Source organism: Papio anubis, chromosome 14 (assembly GCF_008728515.1).
Source record: "Papio anubis isolate 15944 chromosome 14, Panubis1.0, whole genome shotgun sequence".
Taxonomy (NCBI): domain Eukaryota; kingdom Metazoa; phylum Chordata; class Mammalia; order Primates; family Cercopithecidae; genus Papio; species Papio anubis.
The window spans coordinates 72,602,047-72,615,535 of NC_044989.1; the positions used below are offsets into that span (position 1 = coordinate 72,602,047).

The following is a 13,489-nucleotide window of genomic DNA, read 5'->3' on the forward strand; positions in this document are numbered from 1 at the left end:
ACTTGAACCCGGGAGGCGGAGCTTGCAGTGAGCTGAGATCATGCCATTGCACTCCAGCCTGGGTGACAAGAGCAAAACTCTGTCTCAAACAAAAATAAAAACAAAACAAAACAAAAAACAACATATACCTTGATATGGTTTGGCTCTATGTCTCCCCCCCTCAATCTCACTTTGAATTGTAATAATCCCCACGTGTCAAGGATGGGGCCAGGTGGAGGTAATTGAATCACAGGGGCAGTTTCCCCCACACTGTTCTCATGATAATTAGTGAGTCTCATGAGATCTGATGGTTTTAGAAGCACCTGGCATTTCCCCTGCTGCCTCTCTCTCTCTCTCTTGCCACCCTCTGAAGAGGTGCTTTCCTCTATGATCATCAATTTCCTGAGGCCTCCTCAGTCATGCTGAACTGTGAGTCAATTAAACCTCTTTTCTTTATAAATTACCTAGTCTCAGGTATGTCCTTATAGCAGCATGAGAACGTACTAATACAGTACATTGGTACCACAGAGAGTGAGGTGCTGCTATAAAGGTACCTGAAATGTGGAAGCGACTTTGGAACTGGGTAACAAGCAGAGGTTGGAACGGTTTGGAGGACTTAGAAGAAGACAAGAAGATGTGGAACATTTGGAACTTCCTAGAGACTTCTTGAATGGTTTTGACCAAAATGCTGATAGTGATATGGACAATGAAGTCCAGGCTGAGATGGTCTCAGATGGAGATAAGGAACTTCTTGGGAACTGGAGCAAGGGTGACTCTTAACTATTCTTTAACAAAGAGTCTGGCAGCATTTTGCCAATGCCCTAGAGATCTGTGGAACTTTGAACTTGAGAGAGATAATTTAGGGTATCTGGCAGAAGACATTTCTAAGAAATTTCACTTGGGGTCATCTCAACAAATAAAAATATCATATGCAACAAGACAAAATAACTCAATGAATCAGTCATTCTACTTCTAGGTATACTTCTAGGTAAAACTCCCCAAGAAACACTCATATATATGCACAGGGAAACAAACATAAGTATGTTCCATGAAGTACTATTTGTGACAGCAACAAAAATGGGAACATCCTGAGTGTTTATTAATAGAAGAAAAGATAATAAAATGTGACATATCAATATAATGGAAGACTATACAACACATAAAAGGTTTTGGATTTTTTTGTTTTGTTTTGTTTTTGTTCTTGAGACAGAGTTTCACTCTGTTGTCCAGGCTAGCGTGCAGTGGCATGATCTGGGCTCACTGAAACCTCTGCCTCCTGGGTTCAAACAATTCTCATGCCTCAGCCTCTCGAGTAGCTGGGACTATAGGCGTGCACCACCACACCCAGCTAATTTTTGTATTTTTAGTAGAGACAGGGTTTTGTTATGTTGGGCAGGCTTGTCTCAAACTCCTGGCTTCAAGTGATCCACCCACCTCTGCCTCCGAAAGTGTTGGGATTACAGGTGTGAGCCACTGTGCCCAGCTCAACATATAAAAGGAGCAAATGAAATGTCATTATTGGCATGGAGAAATCTTGAAAATAATAATGAAAAAAATATTGCAGAATGATACATAGTATGACACATGTACATAAGTTGGAAAATATACAAATCAATACTACCTGTTGCTTGTAAATACTAACTGATATCGTTTGGATGTGTATCCCCTCGGAATCTCATATTGAAATGTGATCTCCAATGTAGGAGGTAGGGCCTGGTAGGAGGTGTTTGGGTCATGAGGGCGGATCCGTCATGAATGACTTGGGGCTGTCCTTGAGGATAATGGATGAGTTCTCACTCAGAGTTCATGTGAAATCTGGTTGTTTAAAGGAGTGTGGCACCTCTCCACCTCTATCTCTTGCTCCCATTTTTGCCATGTGACATGCACGCTCCCCTTCACCTTCCACCATGGTTGTATGCTTCCTGAGGCCCTCATCAGAAGCAGATGCCAGCACTGTGCTTTGTGTACAGCCTACCGAACAATGAACCAATTAAACTTCTTTTCTTTATAAATTATCCAGCCTCAGGCATTTCTTTATAGCAACCCAAGAATGGACTAACATACTCATATATGGCTTAAAAGCATTAAAAAAAACCCCAAAAAGATAAATACCAAATTCACAGAAGAAACGGGCTTGCCTAGGCCTGGGAATCAAACAGGATGTTATATATATTACAATGTGTTCCTTCTTTAATTTCTTCTTCTTAAACTACATTTCTTTTATATTTATTCTTGCTAACTCTATAGATTTCTAAAGAAAAATAAAGACGAAACAAATAAAAACATTAATTTTCAAGTCTGGACAGTGGGAATACAGTATTTGTTACTATATTTACATTTCTGCAAAAAAAAAAAATAGTTCTTAAAGGGGCCAGTCACTTGACTGTATTTAAGGTATGGAGAAACACACATACTGGGTGTAAACAATTCTGAACAGAAGTAAAAATTTAGTTCTGTTTAACATTTCCTCTGAAAAGGCAGAGAGTTCATGGCTATCTGAATGAATGCTTGCTATTTTAGTTATGAGCCAGCCATTCAGCTAGCTACACTGGTTCTAGGCAAGGTCACTGGAGATAGCAGGTAAAACAAGATAACAGTTAAGATCTCTGGCCAGGCACAGTGGCTCACACCTATCATTCCAGCACTTTGGGAGGCTGAGGTGGGCAGATTGCTCAAACCCAGCAGTTCAAGACCAGCCTGGGGAACATAGGGAGACCCTCTCTTAAAAAAAAAGACAACCTTTGACATTAGAAGATCTGGGTCAACTCCTGGTTCAGTCACTTAGTCTGACTTTGACTAAGCTGCTTAACCTCTTCATCTATAAAATGAAAATGATAATTTCTATATCACATGGTCTTTGGAGAATTACCTGAGATAACACTACATAGATTTGCCTAGCACACAGGAAATCTTCAAAGAATGACAGGAAAAACTAAAAGGGTTGAGGAAGCATTTTTCAAGAGTTTTTTGAAGTTATTCTTTTCTTAATTCATCATATATGAAGAATATGGCACATTCCCATCATAATAATGGGGGATGTGAAGAGGTGAAGAGGTTCAGGATGAGAGGTGGTAAACAGGGACAGAAAGCCTCCCAGATATGCCCCAACCCCTCATATCTTCCCTTCATCACTGGTCTGGGTTAGCAGACTCTAGGCCTGGGTATTTCAGGCTCACAGAACTGTGGAGGCATAGCTGGTGGCAACTCTGGACCACTGCTCCCTCCAAAAGCATAGGTTCCAGAGGTCACAGCAATGAGACTTCCTGTTGGCAGCTGCTAAAACCCCTGGGTGGTCAAAACTTGGGGTACTGGGAGGTAGTGGTGGCTGGTTTTCATTCTAAGCAGCCTGGAAGGAGTAGGAGTGGTCTCAGGGGATCCTGAGCAGGTGTCAGAAGGCAAGCATCCCAAACAAAGGCTGAAAAGTTTTCCTAAAATATCTATCCACTCCAAGTCTCACTTCTCTCCATAATAGGGACATTGCTAGATGTCACTTTCCTCCAAATATCAATAAGTATTTGAAATAAAAGACTAAAAAATTTGAACTCTTCACACATATTTAACCACAGACTTTGAAGAAACCTTCAGTGAAGTCCATCTACCTACCCAACACCCTTGCCCACTTTCCTACCCATGCTATCCAGAACACATCGTAAAGCATCTGTTGAAGACATAATAAAATTGCTTTTCCTAGCTGCTTGCTTCTCATCAGCATTTTTTGGTAACTACTATAACTTTATCCAAAATGTATCAGTAGCAGATATCAATTTCCCCTTTAATATTTAATAATTTAGTAATACTTTATTGAATTTAATAATGCATTAAATTTAATAATTAAATAATAATTTATTAATCTTCAAAAATTACAATGATCAGAAAGTGAATAAAATTGAATTTCCTTTGTATTAAGCCTCACCTGAACAGTTCCTTCCCTAGGGAAATAGGTGGCAGAAAATTTCTAAAGTAATCTAAATGCTTCTTGCTGAAATTTAAATCTCTGCTCTTTGAATCTTCTTTGTGTGTACAGAATAATTTGGAAGGAAGAGATGAGCAATTCAAGCAATGTTTGCTAGCAGTTCTCAAGTACATAATTGCTTGAGTAATGCTCCCTCCACATCTTTCTCTCAGTCCAGAGACAGTGCCTATTGTTTTAGCAACCAGGTGCTTTGACATGTTTCCTATTATGTTGAGAAACTGAGGGAACAGGTGATATGAGGTATTAAGTGACTTGATTGGGACCAAAAGTAAAGGGTTTTAAAACTCTTCCCCTTTCATTTGTTGGGATTAGTTCTTTTTGTATGCTGGTCTGCATTCTCTCGAGTTTAAATTAAGTAGGTAAAGATCACAGTGAATGTTCTGACTACTTGAGAGTAATAGTTAAAATCCTAGCCTTTTGAATATCTTGCCTATCCTGCATCTTTGAGTGAGTCTGCCTACAGTAAGCAGTATCTCCTAAGGAGGGGGCCTTGAGAATCAAAGTCTGTTTGTCAAATGAGGTGTTTCACAATAGAGAAGGATGGTCTACTGAAGGACAGAGTTGGGGAAAGAGGCAGTGAAAGAAGGAGAGAGGGATACAGAGAGAGGGACCGAAGGAGGATGGGAGGTAGGGAGGAAGAAGAAGGGGAAGGAAAGGAAGAAAAAGAAAGAGAAGGAGAGAGAATCTACTGTGTCCTTTTGATTTTAGGGGAAAAAACCTTGTGATGTTGGTCCTTATATAATGTAAAGTAGCCTGTTTACCTATAGAGAAAAACTCACATTTTCATCTTGATAAGTACTTCTGGGTTTGCACATACACCACAATACATTATACATATTTCAAGATCAAAACTGCACCTGCAGTTCACAATGACCTATATTTTGCCTTGGTCCCTGAAAGTTGCTCTGTAGCAAAGCCAAGTCAAAACAATGCTCAAGGAAAAAAAAGAAAAAACGCTGAAAGTTCCTGGCAATTTCCCTTCCACTCCACATGCTGCCAAGGTCACAGAGAGGTAAAGCTGAACTCTCCATTTGGTCGTTTTTGCTTTTTCCTCTCCTTTTCCCCTCCCTCCACTTACGTACATGCTGATATAGTTTATGGTCTGTACTTCAATAGCATTATCACTCTGGATTTTTATCAGACTTGAGGTCAGTGGAAAGGAGAATGGATGTGAGTCTGGGTGTGGCAAGGTCCTACTGCTTTATCAGGGAGGTAAGAAAGTGAATCCACCTGGTATGCTTCTGGCTGTGAAGTGCAGTGAGGTGAGCCAAGGTGCCAGGGGGTCACTAGGAGTTCACCTTGGATAAGTGCCCAGTGTTTGCAGGACTTAGCTCATCAACTTTTCTAATTTGCAAAGATGTATTTCCTGTTGGGTTTCTTCATCCCTGTCATCTAGGGAAAAGAATCCAGTATGCAGCCTGTTTGGTGTGTACAGAAAACATCCCCTTCCTGAATTAAATCCAATTATGGTAATTCATTCAGCAAATCCTGTGATCACAGGCACAAGTTAAACTGCACAGGGTGGAGGAGTTGGGTGTTAAGCAAAGGGGACTATCTGTCAAGTATACCTAGGTGCTTTCCTCACCACTGCATTGACCTGTACCTGAACCTATTCAACATCATCTACAAACTACTTAACCTTGGTGTGCCGTGTTTTCGATTCCTATAAAATAGCATTTCTCACTATTTATTCCTAAATAGGTTCTGTTACCTGCTTAGAGAGCCCTGGAGAGTAGAACAACTAAGTCTCAGTAACAGGAAAGAAACACAAGATTAAATTTTAAGAGTTGTGCTTCTGGATTTTGAGACTGAGAGGTGGCTGATAGGGGGAGCCCTATGGGCTGGCCCTGAATAGGATGTTACTGGCATCATTCTTTTGTGCTAATTTATGGTAGAACTGACCATTGTTTGGGTCTTACTATTAGATTACGATGATTAAAAGTACAAAGCAGGTGTGAGGAGTACTGAATAATTCCCTCCTATTAAGGTTAGGCCAAAAATATTGCAGAACACTAAGGAAAAGTGTTCATTTTCTGAGACATTACATTAAGGAGAAAGTAAAAGGTGAGATTTTAGACCTGCTCTCCTAGTTATGGTCAAATTGCCCTTACATCTTTTCACCTAACCTACTTTGAAATATATGTGTGATAAACTATAATGTGATAAACCATAATGGCAATAATCACTTCCACTCAAACTTGAGGACTTTCTCAAATCAAGTTTTCCAAGATACATTTCAAGGTATTGAACTCCCAGCTGAAATATGCAAAGGCCCCTTAACAATTAGCTCAAAAAGCAGGACATATATAAATGTAAAATACTTTAATTTCTAAGGATCTCTCTCATTGGAAATTATTTGACTTCCTTTTAATTCTATTTTTAAAAAAGATGTTTACTCATTTGTTTGTTCATTCATTTAACAAACATTAATTGAACAGCTATTGTTTGCCAGGAACTGAGATAAGGATATAAAAATGAGTAAGACAACAGTAGAGGAGACATACAGGCAAATAAACACAGTATAGTATGATATGCTGCAACAAATCTTTGTGTAACGTCTTCAAGAAGTATAGAGGGTGGGCCAGTCCCTCCCTGGGAGAGTCAGGGAAAGGTTCACAGGGGAGGAAACATCTGACCTGAATCTTAAAAGTTGAGTAAATGTTTGCCAGAGAAATAAGTGCCTAGCTAAAGGGAAGAAACTTTGCTATGTCATGCTTGGGGAACAGCAACACATTTGATGTGGATATACCAAGGGAATGGTGTAAAAAATTAAACTGGAAAGGCAGGCAGGGGCTGGCCTCAGAAGGTACTTGTATGCAAGGTCTTAGGACCTTCCTTGGAGGTGATAGACCTTGAAGAGTTTTAAGCAGAGGAATGATCAATTTAATTTGTATTTCAGAAAGGCCACTTTAGCAGTAATGGGGGTGGGGACAGGTCTACTATGTGAAAGCAGCGGGAACACTGAGAGAAATATGTAAAATAACTATGATAAAGTTTACGATAATGCTGATGTTAATGTAGATATCTATGTAAGTTTTATAATATATCTGCCACCATTACACATGCTATGGACAATATAATAAGAGTTCAGCATTTGGAATGAAATGATGAGGGAAGGCTTCATAGGAAGGCAGATACTGAGAAAGAAATTAACCCCAGAGTATAGAAATAGAACAAATAAACTGTGATGCTTCTAACTATATGAATGTGTCTGTTAGTTGGAGAATATGTACCAGACATTGAAATCAGAGAAATAAAATTACCTGGGGTCCTACACATTTAGATCAATACTCCAAGTTACATGGAAATATCACACAGAAGTCCACCAAAATCTAAACAGGATCCTAAAGTGGGACTGGAAAGTTAATTTTTTAAAATACTAAGCTGACATGATCATGCCTATAATTGCTGTGAAGGTTCTAGTCCATTTCTAAGCTTGTGCATTTGATTGAGATAAAACACACTAGACAAATACAAAGTATTTTGCGTGTCGAATCTTAATCACCAAACAAGTGAAATAACATTTACTTGAGATAAGGAGCCTGGGTTACCAGTGAGTACCTTGTAAAGTTTCTTTTTCATTTAAGTATTCTACAGGAAAGACAAAAGTATTTAACACAGGCTGCTATTAAGGGAGGAGTTGGGAAGACAAAGCAGGTTTATATGTGTGTCCTAACTGAAACTTCTTTTTGAAATATAGTTTATGGTGTTACTTATACATATAATTCTTAAACTAAGCAGATATGTGAACAATTAGATCATTCCAATCTCATGAACAGTGTAAATCCACCCAGTAATAAAAGCCATTTTGGATTATTATTCTTTGTTTACTAAGCCAACAGAAGCATTCATTCCAGCTAGCCTGTCAAAAGCACAGAGTGAAGCTAAACAGTTTGTTTAGTCTAACGATAGATGTTCTCAGCCAAAACAAAAAGGGACCCAAATTGTTTTGCTTTTATAAAATGTAACTTTACCATGGAATGATATTACATAATTAGAGGGAATAGATACGAAGACAGAGGCAACAGAATAATGCAGAGTTCTTTTTTATTCAGTGTGACAAAGGGATGAGATAGATTTTTTTGCCAGTCTAAAGCAGTGACCAGCTGTCATGAATGACTCTGTCAAATAAATCATTTATAGTATTCCCTCAACCTAGTACCCACTTGATAACTGTAGCACCATTATTCAATTTCGTTGATTATGTAAGTTAGTAATTTGCATATTTACTTTAAAATAACATTTCATGGACAAGATAGAGTTAAAGTTTATCTGAGATACATTCATTCTACACCATAAATGACTTCACCACCCCTCCCTGTCATTAACAATGCTAAGTTACTGCTGTAGGGTTTTACCTACCTCATTTTGAATAGTTCCATAAAGTTGTCTAACCCATTTGTCAACAGACCACTTGGAGTTCAAGCAACACTTCATGGCTCACAGTTGGTAATTACAAAGTTTCCCTAAACATGTAGATGCTATACGATTTCCAAATTGCAATAATCTTCTAGGCCACTATCAGGCCTGGTAACCTCTCATCACTTCAGAAATCAATTCACAAAGTGAGCAAGTCAAGTCATTTTCCTCAGCAGTTTTAACCAATGTTATGCTTCACATAGACATGGATGGTCAAACTCATTTTTATTTTCTTATTAGTGCTGCTCAATTAATCCTTAACCCTCTTACAACCAGCACTAAAAAAGATATAATCTTTCTACAAGTACAATTGGCCCCGGACATATCCTGACTTCACCTGTTCAGGTCTCTGGGTATTCAATAAAGCAAGTTCAGCCGCTGTGCCAAAAGGCCACACAGAGTTCAAGGTAACACCTCACAGCCATCAGCAGGTTAATTATAATTTCATTTTCAAACACACCGACTACATGCTTGTTTCAACTCCAAATGACCTTACCTGCTTAATTTTTTTTTTGGCGGGGGGGTGGTCTACATGGAGTAAATTTCTGTCAGTAAAGCTGAGAGGCCACTCAGAGTTCATGGTAACAATTCATATTTTTAACAGGTTGCCCAGACCTAAATCCTCACCTTCAAACATTCCTGAGAGAGCACTTAGTAGCTATGAAGGAAGTAGGGAGTGGGGGATGGAGAAGGAAGAGAGGTGGAGATAGAGGAGGGTGGAAAAGGGAAGGTGAGACACAACATCTGACCTCTGGAGTTATGAGGGGTTCAGTGTCAATGGCCATTTCAGTGAGGTGATTCTGGCTCATGGGGGATGGGCCTCCACTTTGCGGGTAGAATCTTATAGGAGTTTCTAGATACCCAATGACTGCATCACTGCCAGAAAGAAAACTGGCTAAAAAGCAGCCTTGTATTAAATTCTTAAGTGATCACAATAGTGGAAGCTTGATTCTGTATGGAAGGGACCTGGGACAAAAGCTGACTTCCTGCTACTTTCTCAATGAGTAGGCATAGAAAAGGAAGTTCTCAGAGAGGTAGGTGTTTTCTCCAGACAAGGGCTCTTTCTCTTATCATTTAGGCTGAAAGAGCCCAGTTAACATCAATGAGAGGAGTCATTTCAGATGTGATTTTTTTACATGTAGCGTGGGCCAGAATGACAAGTTTTGTAGAAATGCTCTCCAGGACCAACTGACCCATTTTCCTCCTTAAAATCTCAAACTAGTGGCCTGAAAGCTTTTTCTCAGGAATGCTTTCTGCTTAACTCATCACTCACCCTGTGTGAAATGAAATGGAAATCTCATTTCTCATTTCACAGAGCTAAGCTGATTTTTTTGATTTAATTTTTTTTTTCAAATGATATAAATGACTCAACTGCTCATAGTATTAACTTGTTCATTTTGTAAGTTGACTTAAAGAGACCAAAAATAAGTATAGAATCCAATAGCATATTTTATTCTTGGCCATCTATTCCTCTTGAAACAATTAGTAGTAGTATGGGACCTTGTCTCAAGTTGCTTAGAAGTCTTCCCTGGCACTTAAATCACCACCTGGTTTGTCTGCATCTGCTTTCTTACAACCTGATATGTCTTGTCAATCTTCTTTGATAAAATGACAATTTCTATACTGTTCACTCATTCCTTCTTTAGAGGATCTATTTGGCAAAAAAGTGAGTGGTATAACAGCCCTTTTCACTCTTAAATCTTAACCACAGATTATCTCAATGCTGCTTTCCAAATCAGGGAGGTAATTTTTGGTTGCTGCAAGACCACAAAGCATTTAGTTGAGTGCCCTCACATAAAAGACTGAATGTTTTGTTATTGTTGCTGAATTCAGTGATTTACATTTTTTCAGTTGCAGAGCCTGTTTTCTTCCCCACAAATAAATTTTATAAAAAAGTCCAATATATAAAAATATAATGTCAAAGCTGCTTATGCAAATTTAGGCTAAACCACCCAGACACCTATCAGCTCAGTCCTTCAACCTTCCTCCATTCCTCCAACTTCTACCACCATAGCACAGAATCACACCCAAGGGAGCGCAATAGAACTACTGGCTTCTATGCAACACAGCTTCAAAGCTAGTAAGACATGGATGTCGGTAATAATTAGAAAGTAGGTATTTGGGTTTTTTTCTTTTTCTGGAGACAGCTACCCATGCTGGAGTGCAGAGTACAGTAGCAGAATCTTGGCTCACTGTAACCTTAGCCTCCTGGGTTCAAGCAATTCTTGTGCCTCAGCTTCCTGAGTAGTTGGGATTACAGGTGCCGGCCACTAAACCCAGCTAATTTCTTTGTATTTTCAGTAGTGATGAGGTTTCATCATGTCAGCCAGGCTGGTCTTGAATTCCTGACCTCCAGTGATCCTCCTGCCTTGGCCTCACAAAGTGCTGGGATTACAGGTGTGAGCCACCACACCTGGCCAAAAGTAGGTATATTTGTAAGTGGCAAATCATTTCACCAAACTTAATTACACCCCATTTTTTTACATCAAATTGTCATCTCCATTCTGTAACCCCAATGGACACTGGCTGTTTTTCACCTTTCTTCCAAGGTTACTAATTTTGCTCAGTTGCAATATATATGTATGAAATAAAAATCAGAAATTATAAAAGTTAAAAAAAATTATCTCTTGAAGGCAGGAGCTTTGGCCTGTTTATACATTCTTCTCATAAGTCATAGCTCATACTAAGCATTCAAAAAATGTTTGCTACATTAAACTCAATAAATACACTATCTGCCTCAGATCGGAAAAAATTACTTTCAGTGCAGAATTTGTCATTTTAAGTGGGCAGGAATGAAATATCCTTCTCTTCCTCACTCTGCATTCACCCAGAAATCCTTAGTCATCACAGGGATCATATGAGACTAGTCATCACATCAGACTCTATTCATTGCAGAAACACTCCATTTGACCTTCAACAAGGTGACAACCTCCATGCATCTCAACTTTCCTTAATGAGAAATGTAGAATGACAATTGAAAGCTGAGGCCTTCAATAAAGCATATTTGGTCTCAACTTTCCCACTTATAAATGGCAACAATTAAACTGATCTTTTCCCTTGTCTGACATTCAAAAGGAGGTAGTGAGTATCAAACCAAGGCAAAGAAGTCATTTAACGTCTGCTTTTCATTTTAAGAGAATTGTTCCTTCTCAATCAACAATCAACCAAATATGTACTGATATCCTCTGGGGTCCTAAAAAGAACATTGAACTTGAAGTCAAAACACTGGGGCTCAAATTTAGAATTTGCTACTCAATGACTGTATGACATTGATTGAGAACACTTTGAGCATCTGTTTCTCATCTCTATAGGTGGCATAATAATTGCTACCTCAAAGATTATTCTTCAGATAAAAAATAGGATTTATGAAAATATCTAGTACTATTCCTAGTGCATATTTGATTCAGGGCCTCATGTGAGACCCTAGGTACAAAAAGGGTTAAAGGAGAAATACAAAAGAAATGTATTGACTTTGCAAGTCAATTGCCATAATTTTGAATACTGAGGCAATTTGTACTTAATATCCACAAGGTTCAAGGACACAAGCTCACCTCTAGGGGATTAAAGCTGTGGGATGAGTGTGGAAAAACTCACGGCTCTGGGTTTGTTCCAAGGTAAGCCTCAGGATATTTTAAATTCAACTAGATTCAGGACTCTACTAAGATAAAAGGCAGAATCAGAGCCATAGTCCATTTGTAGGGCAAGTATACCAATAGTTGCTCCATGATACCAAAAGGATTTTCATTCCAATCACCATATCCTTCCCTTCACTACCTCTTCCTTCTTACTCTGTTTCTCTCTTCCACTTTAGTATCTGAATCAGGGCTAACCTGGAGCTAGAACAGAGAGACTGGATATTCTCAGAAGTGAAGGGTCCTATGGTCACAGGACTATTTCCAGTGCTAAGATCTGTTCCCTTATTCCTCTTCTAGACCTTCTGGAGTTACAAAATCACACTTTAGTTTCCCTTTATGTGACCCAGTCCTTAAGATTAGAATTTAAATGGCTAGAGTAGAGGATCAGATGGGTTTGAAAATTTGGACCTCGATGCACACAAAAATTGTATAAAGGCCCAAATATTAAAGAATAGCTTTTTTTGTATGTGATAAAACATGATTCTGAGCTAGAGACCATATTCTTCACAAAATTTTGGTAGCAAAGGAACTCCTACCAAATTTACCTTTCCCTTACGGATCAACATGATTGAAATAGCAGAAAAAGTGTAGATAATTTTTCTTTCTTTTTTATGTTTTTGAGACAAGGTCTGGCTCTATTTTCCAGGCTGGAGTACAATGGTGTGATGTCATCTCACTGCACCCTCTGCCTCCCAGGCTAAAGCCATGCTCCCAGCTCAGCCTCCTGAGTAACTGGGACTACAGACATGCACAACTATACCCAGCTAATTTTTTTTTTTTTTTTTTTTTTTTTTTTGTAGAGACAGGGTTTTGCCATGTTGTCCAGGCTGGTCTCGAATTTGTGAGCTCAAGTGATCCACTCACCTCAGCCTCCCAATGTGCTGAGATTACAGGCTAAGTTTAGATAACTTTTCTAAAGGTACTGAGTCATTTGGAAACTCATGACTGAGGAATAACAACATCTAACAATGATGGCAACAACAACAACAAAAATCTGCTTTACTGAACCCAAGAAATGCTTCTGAAAAATACATGTTTCATTTGTCTCATGGCAAGCATTTATTGAGTACTTCATCTATGTAGGGCCTTAGTCATTACAACTTCTGGTCTTCATTAATTTTTTTTTTTTTATCATTCTAGTTCTTCCATTTTCCTCCTTTCTTTACTTTTATTTCCCTGTTTCATTCTCAAATTCTTTTTTCGAGAGTCCCATCATAGTTGATGAAGCAGGCATCACCTATGCCTGCTTCATAAATTAATTCAGATATGTTTCAAACACAGTAACTCACTACTTTTTCTGCTTCTTTTTACACACCTGTGCTCATAACCCTTTTTTCTAGAAAATGTCAAGATAACACAGATGTTAGAATTAAGCACGAAGAAATGACCATTTCCTGTATACCAATATGGGTATAAAAGTTTAAAAGGTTAACCTACAAAAACCACTGGACATTAAAATTAAACGTAACTTCAGAGACCATTT

The 13,489-nt window shown here is 38.6% G+C and overlaps 1 protein-coding gene across 3 annotated transcripts in view; it reads right to left on the bottom strand.

Annotated features, from left to right (window-relative positions):
- Positions 1–13,489, bottom strand: part of EXOC6B (exocyst complex component 6B) — a 680,715-nt gene that overhangs the window by 94,604 nt on the left and 572,622 nt on the right. The gene's annotated exons all lie outside the window — the stretch shown is intronic.